Here is a 7,185-nt window from a genome sequence, read left to right on the forward strand (position 1 = left end):
ATTATATATATCATATATATGCTGAGTTTAAAACAATCATTAATAAAAAAGATGGATTGAGGCTGTGACTGTAGTAGTGATGGAATTGAGTTGTATCAGAGATGGTGAGGATGGTTCAGGATTGACCAAGGTTCAGATCTGTTGTTCACAGTGTCGTTATGAGTCGCAATCAACTTGATGGTTCTGAACAACAGTAACAACAACATACCTGTGCCTGTAACATCTCACTCATGACCAAGAGCATCTCTGAAAGGAAATCAAACAACCAAACAAAATATCTTTTTGTTTAGTGGCCTCTGGTCATGGTGACCCCAAAGGCTCCACCTAGAGCTGTGCTCCGTGGAGGTTTGCTTGGCTGAAATCTTTATGTAAGCAGGTTGCCAGGCCTTTCTTCTGTGGTACCACTGGGTGAATTTGAACTGCTGACCTTTTCAGAATATATCTCCAGCTATTGATAAACGCTCGTGGGGAGAAAAGTGCCTTGAACTGAGAACAGACTACATTCAAGAGAGTCCAAAAAAGTAGCTACAGTAAGTCACAGAGGGAGGCAGTCCATGCATATTGTTAGCCTGGCCAGTTTTCAGATGGATGAGGTCAGCCAGGGGTGAGGAGGTGGGAGACACAGACCTCCTAACACGTTTCTGCTCTCTCTGCTCTCACACCCCGTGAGGGTTCATGCCTGGGTACTCAGAGCACACGGCTGGGCTGGCTGAGAATCCTTATTGAAGGTGACAGCAAGTCCTGCTAGCACAGATGACAGCCACTCTCCATGGCTGACTTGACCTGTGGGTCGGCCCCCTTTGCCTGACTGACCAATTTCCCTCCTTTTGGAAGGAAGGGCTTACCCTGAACCACACGAGTTGAGTTTTGACTGGTTCCGAGCAATATGAATGACTTGAGATAAAATAATAATAAAACTAAAACAACACATTATTGTCGAACTACTTCTGACTCTCAGCTACCCTCACAGGTGTCCAAAGCTATACATTTTTACAGAAGGAGACTGCCCCCCCCCGCCCCCGCCACTACCGCCACTATCTTTCTCCACAGAACAACTGATAGATTTTGAACTATTGACCTTTAGATTAGCAGGCTAATATGTACCACACAACTGTTGTTGTTGTTGTTGTTAAGTGCCGTCGAGTCGCAGGCGACTCATAGCGACCCTATGAAGGAGAGTCCTTGACACTTGGACCACACAACTAGAGCTCCTTAATCTAGAGCCAAAACATTGTTGTGTGGCGATGGGTCAGAACTGACCCATAGCTAACCCTCGAGCAGGTTTTTAGAGCCAGTAAATCACCTGGAAGAAGAGTGCCTGTCTTCCTCCCATGGAATAGCTGGTGTATTTGAACCATGTACCTTTGCCTTGGCAGTGCAATTCTTTACCAGTAAACTACCTGAGCTAACAAAGAGAAATGAAATAATTGATTACCAGGTTGCTAGACAATATCACTGGATGTAGGAAGAAGTTGCTTAGAAAGGAAGAAAACAAAAAAAGCCCTCCCTCCAAACCAGTAAACAACAGGATAGCTTCAGAGAGCTCAGGAGCAGATGGAATTCATGGTCTACCTCTCTCAGGTTCTGTCACTGATGCATGTTGCCAGTTTACATTTCCAAGCTGCAAATTCCTGGGGGAGAGAATCTTATTGCTTGGGCACTGCTATGAAATGAATTCTGTCACTCTCCCCACTCACCAGATGCTTGTTGGAATCCTAACTCATGGATGTTCTCCTGTTTGGAAATAGTGCTAATTAGTGAGCTCTGCTGACCTATTGGGTAAGGAGTTGCTTTGCTAACCCAAAGATGTGATATTTGCATCCACAAATCTCCCATGTTATTGACTGCTTCTGAAAACCCATTATAGGGTCAGCAATGAGTTGGTTGATTGTGTTGATTGTTGCCACCAGAATCCAGGAAACCAGAAGATGAATTGCATTGGGAAAATCTGCTGTCAGGGACATCTGCAGAGTATTGATGAGCAATGATGTCAGTCTAGAGACTAAGGTGTGCCTGACCAAGGCCATGGTCTTCGCAACTACTTGCTATACACAGAGTTCTGGACAATGACTAATGATGGCAGAAGAAGAATTTGATGCCTTTGAGTTGTGATGCTGGAGAAGAGTATTGAATATACCATGGACTGCTAAGAGAACAAACAGATTCATCCTGGAGAAGGTGAAACCAGGGTACTCCTTGGAGGAAAGGATTTTGAAGCTCCATCTGACATATTCTGGGTATGTTGCAAAGAGTGACCAGTCCTTGGAGAAGGACATCATGTTTGGAAGGCTGGAGGGATAGCACAAGGGAGGAAGACTTCGGATAAGATGGCTTGACTCAGTGACTGGGGTTATGGGGATAGGTGTGTCAGAGATAGTGAGGTTGGTTCAGGATAGAGAAGGGTTCAGAGCTGTTGTACATCAGATCGATATGAGTCACAAGTGACTCGATGGCACATAGCAACAGCAACAACAACATGAGTTGATTGAGTCTCCATGGTAATGAGTTGAGTTGAATGAATTGTGCTAATTAGCTCATAGACGAGTAGGGTGGGCTATAAGTTTAATTAACTTTGAAGTTATAAGGACAGCAAATTAGGCCTAGAAATGCATGTCCTTGGGAGAAGACAGATGTCATATGAGGATTACCTACAAGGAATGTCAGGAGGCGCAGGGCCACCTACAACTGCTTACAACAAGGAGTCATCTCAGCTTAGACCTTGATTTAGGTCCTTCAAGCCTTACAACAGTCAGAAGGCAAGTTTCTGACTTTAAAAGTCACTCACTGTGGTACTTCTTTTCTAGCACTTGGGACATAAGACGTGTTGGTAGAAGAGTCTCATGTGAGGTCACAAAACCCTAATAACAGAGCTGAGCCACATCTGTTTCTTTTCCATAACATAGTGTTAGAGTCTTTTTTTTTTAAAAAAATAATATTATCTTGTTGAACATTTTCTTCCCACTTCCTCTTCCCTCCCCAACCCACCCTGCAATGCACCCCTTGTTCCAGATTATTGTCATACACATAATGTCTAATCATATATTCCTTTCAAACAATTCTTCCCCTCATCTGTTCCAGTGCATGGTTGGGGAGTGTTAGAATCTTTGAAAGGTAAAAGTATCATCATCCAAGTATAGAGTTAGCCAAGAGCTAGAACATGAAGGAAAGTCCTTGGAGAGGCTGCTGAACTTACCTGTCAAACTGCAAAATGGGGCTGCTTTTCCAACTAGGTATCCCTAGCAGGCATCTAGAAGGTTCTAGAGAAAGGACAGGTGTTGCATTGACACGTTTTACAACAATTGCAATAATGTTTTAGAAGTACTATTTTGCATCACAGTCAAGTAAAGCCTTAAAAGTCTCTCACCATTTTGGATAATTTCCAATTCCTGTCTACTTTCTTTTGAATCTTTAGGCACTTGGCATCGCTTGTTTGAATTTTCATTTTCTGTTAACCTTTTGAAGGCATTGTCTAGATTACAGCTGACTTGCCCTCTCAGACTCACTTCAAATGCCACCGCCACAATGGGCTTTCTAGTTTTGATAAAGACATCAGTGCATTTGCTTTTGTTGGATGCTGCCAAGTTGACTATGATTTATAGTGACCTTGTGACCTTCAATCCACTTGAAAGACTGCAGTCCTTGACCTTCTGCAGCAATTGCTTCAGGTCTTCCTCAGTTTCAGCAGGCAAGATTGTGTTATCTGCATAACACAAGTTGTTGATGAGTCTTCCTCCAATCCTGATGCCACATTCCTGAATCCAGATTGGTCAGTAGACTATGCAAATGGCATGTTTGTAGCTTGCTATGTAAGTCAAGTGTACACTGTCTACCAAGAAAGGATTGGCCAGTTTGTGGTCCCTACAAGGAGGAACCATGCCTTGGAATTAACAAGGAGTTGAGGTAGCCCTGGTCTCAAGGTTCAAGCATGATTGCACTGCTTAACCCAAAGCTAACACCTCTCTGATGGTTCGAATCCATAAGCAGCTCTGAAGGAGAAAGATGGGCAATCTCCTCCCATATAATTTACAGCCTCTGAAAACCCATTGGAGGGTTAGTTATGAGGCAGTTCCAACTCAATGGCAGTAAGATGTGAGTACATATGTGAAGCCAGTCCCATGGAGAATTTTCAGACAGAAAGAAGCAATATGAAGAAGTAAAAGGAAAAAGGAAGCAGAGAGAGAGAGAGAGAGAGAGAGAGAGCGATGGGAGGCAAGGGATCTTCTCCAAGAGCTGTAACATGAGTCTGTAACATTGAAGATGAGGACTATAATCTTGAAGATATCAAGAGGGTCAAGGAACCTAGTGCCATATTTGGGAGTGACAGGGTTAGAAGGTGCCCAGAGGCAGAGCTTGGCCTAAGGGCTCTGAGAAGAAGAGAAGCTGCAATGCTAAGAGGAAATGACTGAGATGTCTTACACTGAAGAAGAGAGACTTTGCCTCCATGCTTTCTGAACCTGAAGTGTAGTCAGCTCCTTCCTCAATAACCCATTTGACTGGAAGTCACATTCCTGAGGTTTTGAAGCCACTGCAATGGAAGAGAGATGAATGCCGATGGGAGGAAGGGAGAGAGTGGAGATGTCAGACATGAAGTGATACAGCAGCTTGAAGAATGTGGATGTACTTGACCTCTGTCTCTTAGGAACTGACTTTGTGCTGATTCTTTTGTTAGGAGTTAACCGTGGCAGCAGAGCAAATCAAACCATGACTTATGCGTCATACTTTCGTGAATCATCATGATTTCAGTTTATCTCATTTTGCATAGTTACACATTATTTTTTCCCTCTCTGAGTTCAAGACTTTTCAGTAGGACATTTCTTTGTGACCTTGGGGAGGGAATAAGATCTTTCCCTACATAACCAAGTAGGGGGCTGCTTAGAGGCAAGGATAGGGAAATGACATTGACATTTCATCTCATATTCATTGGGCGTGTTGTCAGCATGGGCCAGTCCTTGGAAAAGGACATCATGCTGGGAAAGCTCAGAGAAAGCGAGGAAGACTCTCAACAAGATGAGTTTTGATGCAGTGACTCTGACAATGGGCTTGAGAGTGTCAGATACAAGGATGGAGCAGAACAGGGTGAGGTTCACATCTATTCATAGAGTCGCTATGAGTGGTAGTTGGCTCAATGGCCCAAGACAATAACAGCAATGACATCCTGTCCTGCCGCTGGCCACTGAGTCAACTCCCATTCATGGTGACCCATATGTATCGGTGTGGAGTTGTGCTCCGAAGGGCTTTCAAGGGCTAATTTTTCAGAAGTAGATCACCCGCCCTTTGTTCTGAGGCACCTCTAGGTGGACCTTTCAGTTAACCTTTCAGTTAACACATAAACACAATAGCTGTTCCCACCCTCAGGGACTCACACTCTCTTTGTATGTTCTCTGCATGCCTTTGGGCTACTATCAACTTGCATGTAAGAGGTGGTGGTGCATGGAAAAGCCAGGTCAGAATTTTACTTGCCTCTTCCTTTTCTTTTTTTTTTTTTGTTTCAATTTTATTGTGATGGTAAAATTAGAATTCCATTTCACATATTACCTTTCATTATCTTTTGATTTCTCCTCGCCCTAAACATTTGTAAATGCGAGAAAAAATTCTTTTTTTTTTTTTTAGGTATTTTTTTTCTTTCTATAATTATATTTTATTAATTTTCATAAACATTTACAGAGATTTTGGGCTTCCACTCATTCATTGTTGCACTATTCTCTCTACCCTCCTCCCAGTTTGTTCTTGTCCAAATGCCACAGTGCTTGTCAAAGCCAGTTCTGATTAATCTCCTTTGTCAGTGTGCCCTTTGCCATTCCCTATCACTCCTCCCTGAGAGAGACTTTACCCTGAGTCATAAGGAAAAGGGGACGGCGTATTCTCTTAGCTACTTCCTGCTGAAAAGGGACGCTGTGGGTTTCAGGGTGAAGATCTTCTCTCACTACTCTAAAGGGCCCCTTTGGCAGTAGGAAACACATAGACTATTATGGAGATTGATTTTGGAATTCAGATGCACTCTTATTGATTGTGCTTGGCTGTACATGTACATATCCTTCAAGATGTATCATGGGGGTGTTGCAACCTAGAAGACACAAATTTGACTAACAAGTTATAAGTACATGAGTCCAAAAATTATGGAAAAGTAAAAGAAAAGATTCTTTCATTGTTTTACAAACCCTCCCCCAGGTCCCCTCCACCATGTAGCCCTCGCTCTAGTCTCCTGTGATGACAGAAATACCCAGTTACATCTCTCTTTTAGACGGTTCTCTCCCTCCTCTGTTTCAGTGCAGTATACATTATTGAACCCATCTTACTCAGTCTCTCCCCAACCCCAAGGACAGTCCCATTCTACAACAGTGGCATCATGTAATATTTGTCCTTTTGTGACTGGGATATTTCACTCAGCATAATGTTCTCCAGAGTAAACCATTTTGAATAATATTGCATGAGTTCCTTGTTTTTGAATGCAGCATAGTATTCCATTGTGGGAATATACCACAGCTTCTCTAGCCATTCGTTTGTTGATGGGCACTTAGGTTGTTTCCAACTCCTTGCTATTGTGAACAAAGCTGCAATAAACATGGGTGTGCATATATCTGCTTGGATGTCAGCTATGGTCTCTTCAGGGTATATTCCCAGTAGTGGAATTGCTGGGTCAAATGGTATCTCTATTTGCAACTTTTTGAGAAAGCGCCATACTGCTTTCCACAGGGGTTGCACCATTTTACACTCCCACCAACAGTGAATCAGGGTTCCAGTTTCTCCACAACCTCGCCAGCATTTGTTGCTTGCGCGAGAAAAAATTCTTAACTTATAGGCCATGAGATAGAAAAAGGCTGGGTAGATTTCACTATGGGCTGTGGTTTGTTAACTCTCTATAGAATGAAGATGAAGGCTCGGCCTGTTTGTGGAACCAGCACTATGAATTCTGACTTCTAAACTGTGAGAGGATAAGTTTTTGTTTATTTAAGCCAGCCACTTGCAATGTTTCTGTTACAGAAGCGCTAGTAACCTAGACTCAGTTTTCCCCGTTAACATTTTACATTGAGATGGTACATCTGCTAAAAGGAAAAACTGTCACTGGCACCTAACTATTAACTGCACGCAAGATTTCATTCTGATTTACTCTACTAGGCTTTTATTGGATGGGCAGTCTCCTCCCATGCAATTAATTGCCTCTGAAAACCCACTGGAGGGTCTACT

Source organism: Elephantulus edwardii, unplaced genomic scaffold (assembly GCF_000299155.1).
Source record: "Elephantulus edwardii isolate Elephantulus edwardi_28Jun2011 unplaced genomic scaffold, EleEdw1.0 scaffold00117, whole genome shotgun sequence".
Classification (NCBI taxonomy): domain Eukaryota; kingdom Metazoa; phylum Chordata; class Mammalia; order Macroscelidea; family Macroscelididae; genus Elephantulus; species Elephantulus edwardii.